Source organism: Chenopodium album, chromosome 3 (genome assembly GCF_948465745.1).
Source record: "Chenopodium album chromosome 3, dcCheAlbu1.1, whole genome shotgun sequence".
Lineage (NCBI taxonomy): Eukaryota > Viridiplantae > Streptophyta > Magnoliopsida > Caryophyllales > Amaranthaceae > Chenopodium > Chenopodium album.
In genome coordinates, this window is record NC_137836.1 from 40236333 (window position 1) to 40245032 (window position 8700).

The following is an 8700-nucleotide window of genomic DNA, read 5'->3' on the forward strand; positions in this document are numbered from 1 at the left end:
GTTGCGCAATCTCATTATCTACATTTTTATTGTGTGCTAGAATTTGATCAATTTGCGCATCTCTACTCTCCATGTGCTTCTGCATATTAACCAACATCGCTCTAATTTCCACCAAGGAAGGGTCGAAAGATGAGGAGGTTTGTTGTGGTTGGTTCTTCTGGCCAGCATTGGGATGGTAATATTTCTGATGTTGTTGCTGTGGCGCCTGTGGTTCTTGTGGTGGTGGATTTTGAACATTAGCACTCCGGTAGGAAAGGTACGGATGGTTCCGATACCCAGGATTGTAGGTGTTGGAGTATGGGTTATTCTGCCTATAAGCTTGAAAGACATTAACTTGCTCCACAGAACTCCTGCAATCTTGTTCCCAAAGACCTATAATACCACAATTTTCACATAAAGCCTCATTAGAATTATTATTAATTGCAGAAACAGTAGCTACATTAGCAGTGCTCAGATTATCTAATTTTTGGCAGATAGAGGCTAGCTGAGCTTGCAAAAAGGATACAGAGTCGACACTATGCTTCCCCTTGTTAGAAAAGCCTCTAGGATTCCCATATTGGGAATTGTGTATCGCCATATCTTCAATAACCTGACCTGCATCATCAACATTAAGATTCATAAATCTCCCACTAGCTGTAGAATCTAAAATTATTCTAAAAGAATTTCCATTGCCATTGTAAAAGGCTTGGATTAACTGCCATTGTGCTAAATTATGGTGGGGGCATTCTATTTGTAAGTCCTTGAACCTCTCCCAAGCCTCATATAAGGATTCATCGGCTTCTTGGGCAAAGTTCTGAATCGCACTCCGTAGTACGGCTGTTCTCTCTGCAAGATAGTACTTGTTATAAAAATTCAAAACAAGAGTTTCCCGGTCAGTTATACCAAGTGCAATTCTATTTAAGCCATTAAACCACAATTTAGCTTTTCCAGTTAAAGAGAAGGGAAAGAGAATCTCCCTGATTTAGTCTTGAGTGACCCCGACTTGCCTGATGGTATTGCAATATTGACAATAGTCGGCAATGTGAAGATTTGGGTCTTCACCCTTAGCTCCACTGAATTGCTTCCTCTTTATCATCGTTATAAATTGAGGTTTAATCTCAAATTGTACCCCATAAAGAGCCGGAGTAGGGGTGAGATGTGGAAAATCTGTAAGCTTTGGTTGTGAGTAATCACTAAGCTTCTTTGGAACCGCCATCTCTGATTCGGCGTCTGATGATACCTCTGAATCGCTAGAACCAGTTGGAGGATCGCGGTGGTTATTATTATTATCACCAGAATCCGCCAGGATTTGCTTGTAGAGATTTTTCAGTCTATGGAAGGAACGTTCGATCTCAGGATCGAATGGGATGTACCCTGATCAGGAACACCTGGGCATAAACAAAAAACTAAAAGCAAATATGAGATTTGCCTCAAAGAACTAACGTTCTCTGAGACAAAAAAGAAAATAACCTAGACTACAAAAATAATTAGAAATAAAAATAAAACCGTTTGCCCGACAACGGCGCCAAATTTTGACAGGGTAAAGTCGTATCCCCTAATCAAAAGTAATTACCTAAGTCCTCTAACTAAAGTAGATAGGGAAGTAGGGTCGAACTCCACAGGGAAACAAGTCTTTCTACTCCTAATTAATTATTATAATCTAAGTTATCTAAGTAACCAATATAAAAGTTAAATATGAAACTATACTACGAAGATTGAGAATAGGGAGAAAACAATATATAAAAGGATCTAGGTCATAGGTTCACCAATAAATAATATTCCAGGGTAGAATATAATAATCATTCACCAAAGCATATATTAATCAAATTATAAAGGGCTTTCGCTACGTATTATAATCACACAATTAATTTACCGGTATTAAATCTCATCTTTCGAATCTCGACTCAACCATTTATAAATTAACCTGCCTATTGAAACTAGACCTAAACATCAATTCTCATCTGTCAAATCTCGAATCAATATTGTCAAACTCATGCATAAAAGATCAGGCCTAATCTAGTCACAGAGCATTAAATTAATCAATAGGAAATTAATCTAGCATTGATAATTAACAACAATAAATTACCCCTTCCTATTATTTATGGATCCCCGTAAACCCTAGAAATAGAACTACTCACACATAGTAGGAACTAAACAAATCAAAGCAATAAAACAGGACATAATTAAAGGAACAAAATAAACAGCTAAGATTAAGAGAAAAAGAAATAGTTACCAAATGAATCTGGAATTAAGAATGGATTAAGAATAAAGGTTTAAGAGAGATAAAATCTAAGAAAACAATTAAGAGAGTAAAGAAAGAGTAAAAGAGAGAGAGAGAGAGAGAGAGAGAGAGAGAGAGAGAGAGAGAGAGAGAGAGAGAGAGAGAGAGATCCTAAAATCGTATTACGAAGGAGTATTTATACTCCGTACAAATCTTAAACTAAAACAAACTAAAATGACGCTAATCGTCTCCTAACAATAACATGCGCCCGATCGGGCGCGCCTTTTTTCTCTTCAGGTTGAATCTCGCGCCCGGCCGGGCACGTCACCGGGCGCCAACCTTAGCTTCTCCCGCCCGGCCGGGCGCGCCTCTGGGCGCCAGCCTTTTTGGCCGCGCGGCTCTCTTGGGTCACTAATTAGACTACTATTGGGCTCCAATTCTTCGGGCCAATCTGGGTTTCCTCCTCGGGTCTTGATTACTCGGTCCAAATGCCCCGGTATCACCTATACCGAGTCCTTAATCACCGGTTCGATGGCTCTAACCGGTCCTGGGCTATAAAGTCTGGTCGTGCTTCTCCAATGCTCGTGATTGCTTCAAAATATCTCGGGAAAATACTCCGAAAGTGTAAATCCCTGCAAAAGTCAACCAATCTACGAAAACACTAGAAAACACCAATTAGTAATAAAAGTGGCTCTAAAGAGCCAAAAACACTACTAATTATGACCAAGGGACGGGGGTAAAATACTATATAATATAGACACATCAAATGGGATCCCGCAAAATAAACTCGCTTCCATGGTTTAGTGAATTCAACATTCTCGGATGTACCCTTTGTTGCTTAGAGCGTTCAATCGGGTAGATGGAGCATGAATTCCCAGAGGGTTATGTCCATATGTAGAACACATATGGGTTTTAGAAAAGTGAGAAAAACTCAATCAGGAAGTAGAATCGAGCCAACAGTGCTAGAACAGGTAGAAACAAGAAGGCAGATTTCTGGCTCGGTAATGGAAAAACACAACGCTAGACAACAGAGTCTGTCGCCAAGATATAATCCCTGTCGCCAAACGACAGAATTGTCGCTAGGCGACAGAGCCATATCATCGGCGACAGGCTTTGTTTTCTAGTCGCTAGTTCCTACATGCCTCAACAGCTTTCTGTGTTCTTAGAATTTTCCAATTTTCGCAGTATTATTTTGATTCTAGTTGTAAAAGATATTTCTCAAATTTCCTACGTGTAAAAATCTTATGTTTTTGATGCATTACAGATGGTCTTTCCAATGCGAACCTTTTTATGCATATGACAATATTGTTAATCAAAATTACGCACATGAAATACTTAGAACTTTTTGAGTCTCTTCCACTTATTCTAAATCATTGCCAAAATAAATGTTAGGAATTAAAATAGAAATCCTCCCCAGCGGAGTCGCCAAAAACTGTAGGGAATATTTCAAGCATTACCCCAAACTTGAACCCCACTGTGATCATACACTTAAACATGGTGGCTAGAGCAAAAGAGTCGCCAACAAGTTTTAGGAACTTTTAAACCGTTCACAGGGTGAAGGTTACACCCCTTAATGATCCATGAGATCGTCCACTCCAATAGGTCTGGAACCATGACTGGGGTTTGGGGATAAAGGTACAAATCCAACCTAAAAGAGACTGAACCTGCCCTAATAATAGGCCTCTACTTTATTCTTCTCGTATTCATGTGCGCTTTTTGACTAACATGCAATCAATAGATTAACCCTAAACCTATTTAATTATGTTGGTTGAATATTAATGCACAAATAAAACTATTATTGTCGATCACTTAAATTATAATCAAATTAACTCTAAACAAGATTATTAATTATCTTATTAAGCGTGATTACAAGTACAAATTCCTTTTAAACATGCATAAAAGGTGTGATCAAGCAATAAAAATAAACTTAATCAAGCAAAATAATATTAACAAATTATATATAAGTTATCCGTCAACAAATAATATGAAATAATTCGTAAATTAACAAATTACGTAAACAATTCGTAAATTAAAAAATTACGTGAAATAATTCGCTAATTAACAAATTACGTTAAATTATATAATTCGACACAACAATAATCATAATCATAATCATAATTATCATAATCACGTTAAAGCATAATATTAATAGCTAGATCTGAACGCGGTTAAAAGTAGGTCGTTGGGACTACTAATCCTAACCAAATTAGAAATTTATAATACCTATACTTACACTAAACTAGTTAGTGGCAAGTAAAGGGTCGAATCCAAAAGGACTAAGTGTATTAATTTGTGCCAACTAGCCTACTAGGAAAGGTCGTGAGATAGAGAGAGGTTAAACTAAACACGACTAAGAACAAACAACTAAAACTAGGGAAAATGGAATCCAATCACATCAATGTATTAAACAACATCATACTAATAAATGAAAATGACCTCGATTAGGAACATCAACACATTAAACTCACTCTCGCACAATTAAGCATGTTAATTTTCTACTAAACTAATTCACTCTCGTGCAACTAGCCTAGCAAAGGTATGGAATAATTTAGGGCTCTCAACCAACTCATTCTCGCACAGTTGATTGAAAGCACAATTAAGAGCATAGAATCGATTAGCTAGAAAGATTCTAATCCATAAAAGCATACACAATAATCAAGAAACAATTTCATACTAATCACAATCAATCATTCAATTCATTAATATAACCTTCATCCAATTCCCTAGAACAAGACCTAAGCTAACATAATGAAGAAAGACATGGAAAACAAGGTAAAATAAGAATAAAAACAAGATTAAACAAACAAACTAATTAATCTACTCAAATCAACAAACAAAAATCAAAAACTAAGAATTAAGCAAAGAAATAAAGATTAGAGAAAGTTAGAAAATGCTCATTGAATAGATGAGAAGAAGTTCCACAAAGTTGCTTCTTCAACCTCCCAAAAACTCCATGGAAATCCAAGCTTTCTCTCTCTACAACTACTCCTAAACTAGAGAGAGAAAATCCTAATCTAACACTAAGAGAGAGAAAAAAATGCTAAACTACTCTAATCTATCTAAAATAAAATGTTGATTGAAAATTGTTAGAAAATAACCCCAAAGGGGTATTTATAATACAAGTTAAATAAAAATAAAATAAAAAGAAATAAAACTAATTAAAACAATTAAAATAACTAAACTAAAAACCAAAAAAAAACAAAACTACAATAAAATAAAATAAAAGAAAATGAAAAGGAAAAAGAAACCCCAAAAACCCACCCAAAACCGTCCAAACCCACAAAAACCAACAGACTTCTCCTTCCTCGAAATGGCTGCTCTCATTCTACCATCAACCATCATCCAAACAACCATCATCACCGTTCATCAACATTATCATCATCTAGCATCACCAAATTCTCGGCCTTTGGATTAATCGAAGGAATCGTGGCCGTCCGATTTTCATTAAAATCACGTGAAAAGCTCGTGATTGAACCACATTTGCGCGCCCGCACATGAGTCGCGCACAGGTCGCGCAAAGCTACTGCCTCAACTCTGTTTTGGAGTCCATTTTGTGCGCTTTCTAACAGGGTTGTGCGGCCGCAAATTGGCTTGGCTGTGAGTTTGGGTGTTAGGTGAATTGCGGCTGCAATTGTTGTTGTTGTTTTGGTGGCTGGCGGTGGTCTTAATTGGTGGCTGACGGAGGTAGATTGGAGGTGAGTTCGGGTAGTTGTTGTTGTTGGTTTGCTACTGTGAGTTGAGGGGTTTAATTGGTGAGTGGTTTGGTGGTGATTTGGGTGGTTGTTGTTGTTGCGTGAAGTGAGGGAGCAGGGGAATCGGTTGTTGCGGTGGTGTTGGTGTTGGTTGATACGGGTTTTGGTGGACAGTGGTTTGGGTGGCTGAGATTGGTGGTTGATTGGAAGGTGCGGTTTATGAGCAGGGGAGCTACTCTGGTGGTTGTTTGGTGTGTGGAAGAGGTGGAGCAGGGGAGAATATATGTTGTTTGGTGGTGTTGGTTGCGGTTTATGAGAGCAGGGGAATGGTGTTAAGGGTGGATGAATGTGGTTGTTGCTGGCGGATTGGTGGCTTCAGGTGGTTCTTGGTGTGAGGTGAGTAGGGGTTGCTGGTGGTTGTTGCTGGCGGATTGGTGGTCGAAGGGGGCTGTGGGCTGGTGTGCGTGGTGTTTTGGTGAATTGAGGGAGCAGCTAGGAGGATGAAAAAGGCTTGGGAAATTTGCTTGGACCTCGAACTCGAACCTACACATAAACAAACCCGAGGATGAAACCGAGACAAATAAAAGAAAATAAATAATAAAAAGAAACTAAATAAACTAAAATAAAATTACGACAAAAGAATAAAACTAAAGACTAAAAATAAATAAATAAAGATAAACAATAAAATCAAATAAAATAAAAATAAGAAAATAAACTAAAACTAATCAAATAAAGATACTAAACATAAAAACGCTAAAAATTACCAAAACACTCAAATAAAAGACAAAAGACAAGAATAAGAAAATAATAGAAATAAAGGATAAAAAGAGTTAAATTATTGGAAAATAAGCCGGAAAGCGACTCAATAAACACCCTAAAAGTGACATAAAAGTCACTTATCAAGATCCTAGACATGATATTAACAAGATTAATAACAAACCCTAACATGTCACTAAAAATTAAAGATCAAAGCTTTAACCCTAACATGATACTAACATGAATATTAGGAAAGAAAATAGGAAGCATCACATAAATCATAATTGACATACGGAACTTATTCTTTACCTTAAACATCATACTAAGAAAATCATCCTATCATGATACTAGGAATCAAAATAACAACCTAAACATGATTTCTATATCAAAATATCAATTAAACAATTAAAGCACTTACTTGGATGTCTCGTACCTCTTTCTAATAACAAAATACACACGTTAGTAAATTCAAGGAAAAAAATAAAAATTAAAGAATTAAATTAAATAATTGAAATAGAGATTTGGGACCAAACCCTCAGAAATACCAAACCTTTCACGTCTAAGGCGAAGGCAACTTCAAATTTTCCTAGGTGTGTCTAGATCTTATGAGTGCGTAATTTTGTTTGTAAAAAGTTGGTTTAGAAAGAGAGAGAGAGAGAATCAAGAAATTTTTTATGAGAGTTGGTGATTAAAAAACGGAGGTCTAAGGACACTATTTATCATGAAATAGTCCGGAATCGATAAAAAGAATCAGAGTTTGAAAAGGAATAAAACACACCTCTGTCGCCAACAACAGCTCCTGTCGCCTGGCGACAACCTAACGTTTGGCGCTGCAGAAGGTTTTTTTCCACGCATTTTCTATTTTTAATAAAATTAGGTCGTAAAAGTTCGTACGAGGGGTAAAATTGTAATTTTACACAAAACACTTCTTTTTTTCCTCATTAAACTCATAAAACTTATTTATCAATCCTAATCCCATTAGGATTAAAAAGAAACTTCTAGAAGACTATAATCAATCTTAATTGCATTAGGAATGATAATTCATATTAGGCCCTTCTCTAGATCATTGGGTCGCATATAAAGATCAAACCGGACCTAGTTTAGTAATTTGGCCATAACTTCCTCATTATTCATCGCAATTGGGCTTATAATATATCGTTAGAAAGCTCTTTTCGAGCCCTATCCAACTAAACTATTATTGGACCCTTGTTATGTGCCAAACTAAACTGGATTGGCTATTTTTATAAAATAGAGTAGATTTTCGAAAACAGAAAGAGAGATTTTTAGTAAAAAACTAATCGCAACACTAGACTTCCCACACTTTCACTCCATTCGATTATGATTCGACGCGAAAGGTATTCATCACCGGTTTTGGTTTTGGGGAGACACAAATGGGTGTCTACAGTTGGGGATAAAGGATGAAGAATTGTCTCCGTCTACACAGGGAATAAGAGCCTATGACAACACTCGCCGCCAAGCTCTTGAGACTATCACCATGATTGTAACGGCAGGATTCATAGAACATGCTACTACTTTTCAAGTGGTAGACATTAAAGCATCTTTCAACCTATTGTTGGGACTCCCTTGGCTTCACATACGACCTAAAGGCCGTCCCTTCATCCCTTCATCAGCAAGTGAAGGCTATAATTAGAGGAATCCCTATCACAATTGATGCTTCACCAATGAGAATCAAGGCTATCGAGAATCCCATCATAAATCTGGAGCACGATAAAGATGACGAAGACTTGTGGGACTTCTCTTTGTTTATGAAAAGAATGAGCCAAGTTATATCGAGGACAATTCCATGCTTATTTAAACAGTACTACAGAGTGATAACTTTGATCCTTCCAAACTTATCACTCCAGCAGAGGGTCTAGTTCAAGGATGGCGAAAGACTGTGAAGGTGACTACTCCAAGTGGAAGAAAGATCTCCATAACAACAGGACAAGGACCAATGTTTGAAGAATCGTATGAGTCTGAGTCCGAGTCAGAGTATTCCCCTATCAAGTCTTCTAAGTCCTTAGTTACATCACCTTCTCCTAGTTCTTCTGT

General features: G+C 37.0%; 1 non-coding gene across 1 annotated transcript; it reads left to right on the forward strand.

The window, feature by feature from the left end:
* The first annotated feature begins 707 nt into the window (after nt 1–707).
* LOC145625733 (small nucleolar RNA R71) lies at nt 708–814 on the forward strand. The gene has a single exon (XR_014110639.1). It is a non-coding gene; the product is annotated as a small nucleolar RNA R71 (small nucleolar RNA).
* Nucleotides 815–8700: the final 7886 nt, after the last annotated feature.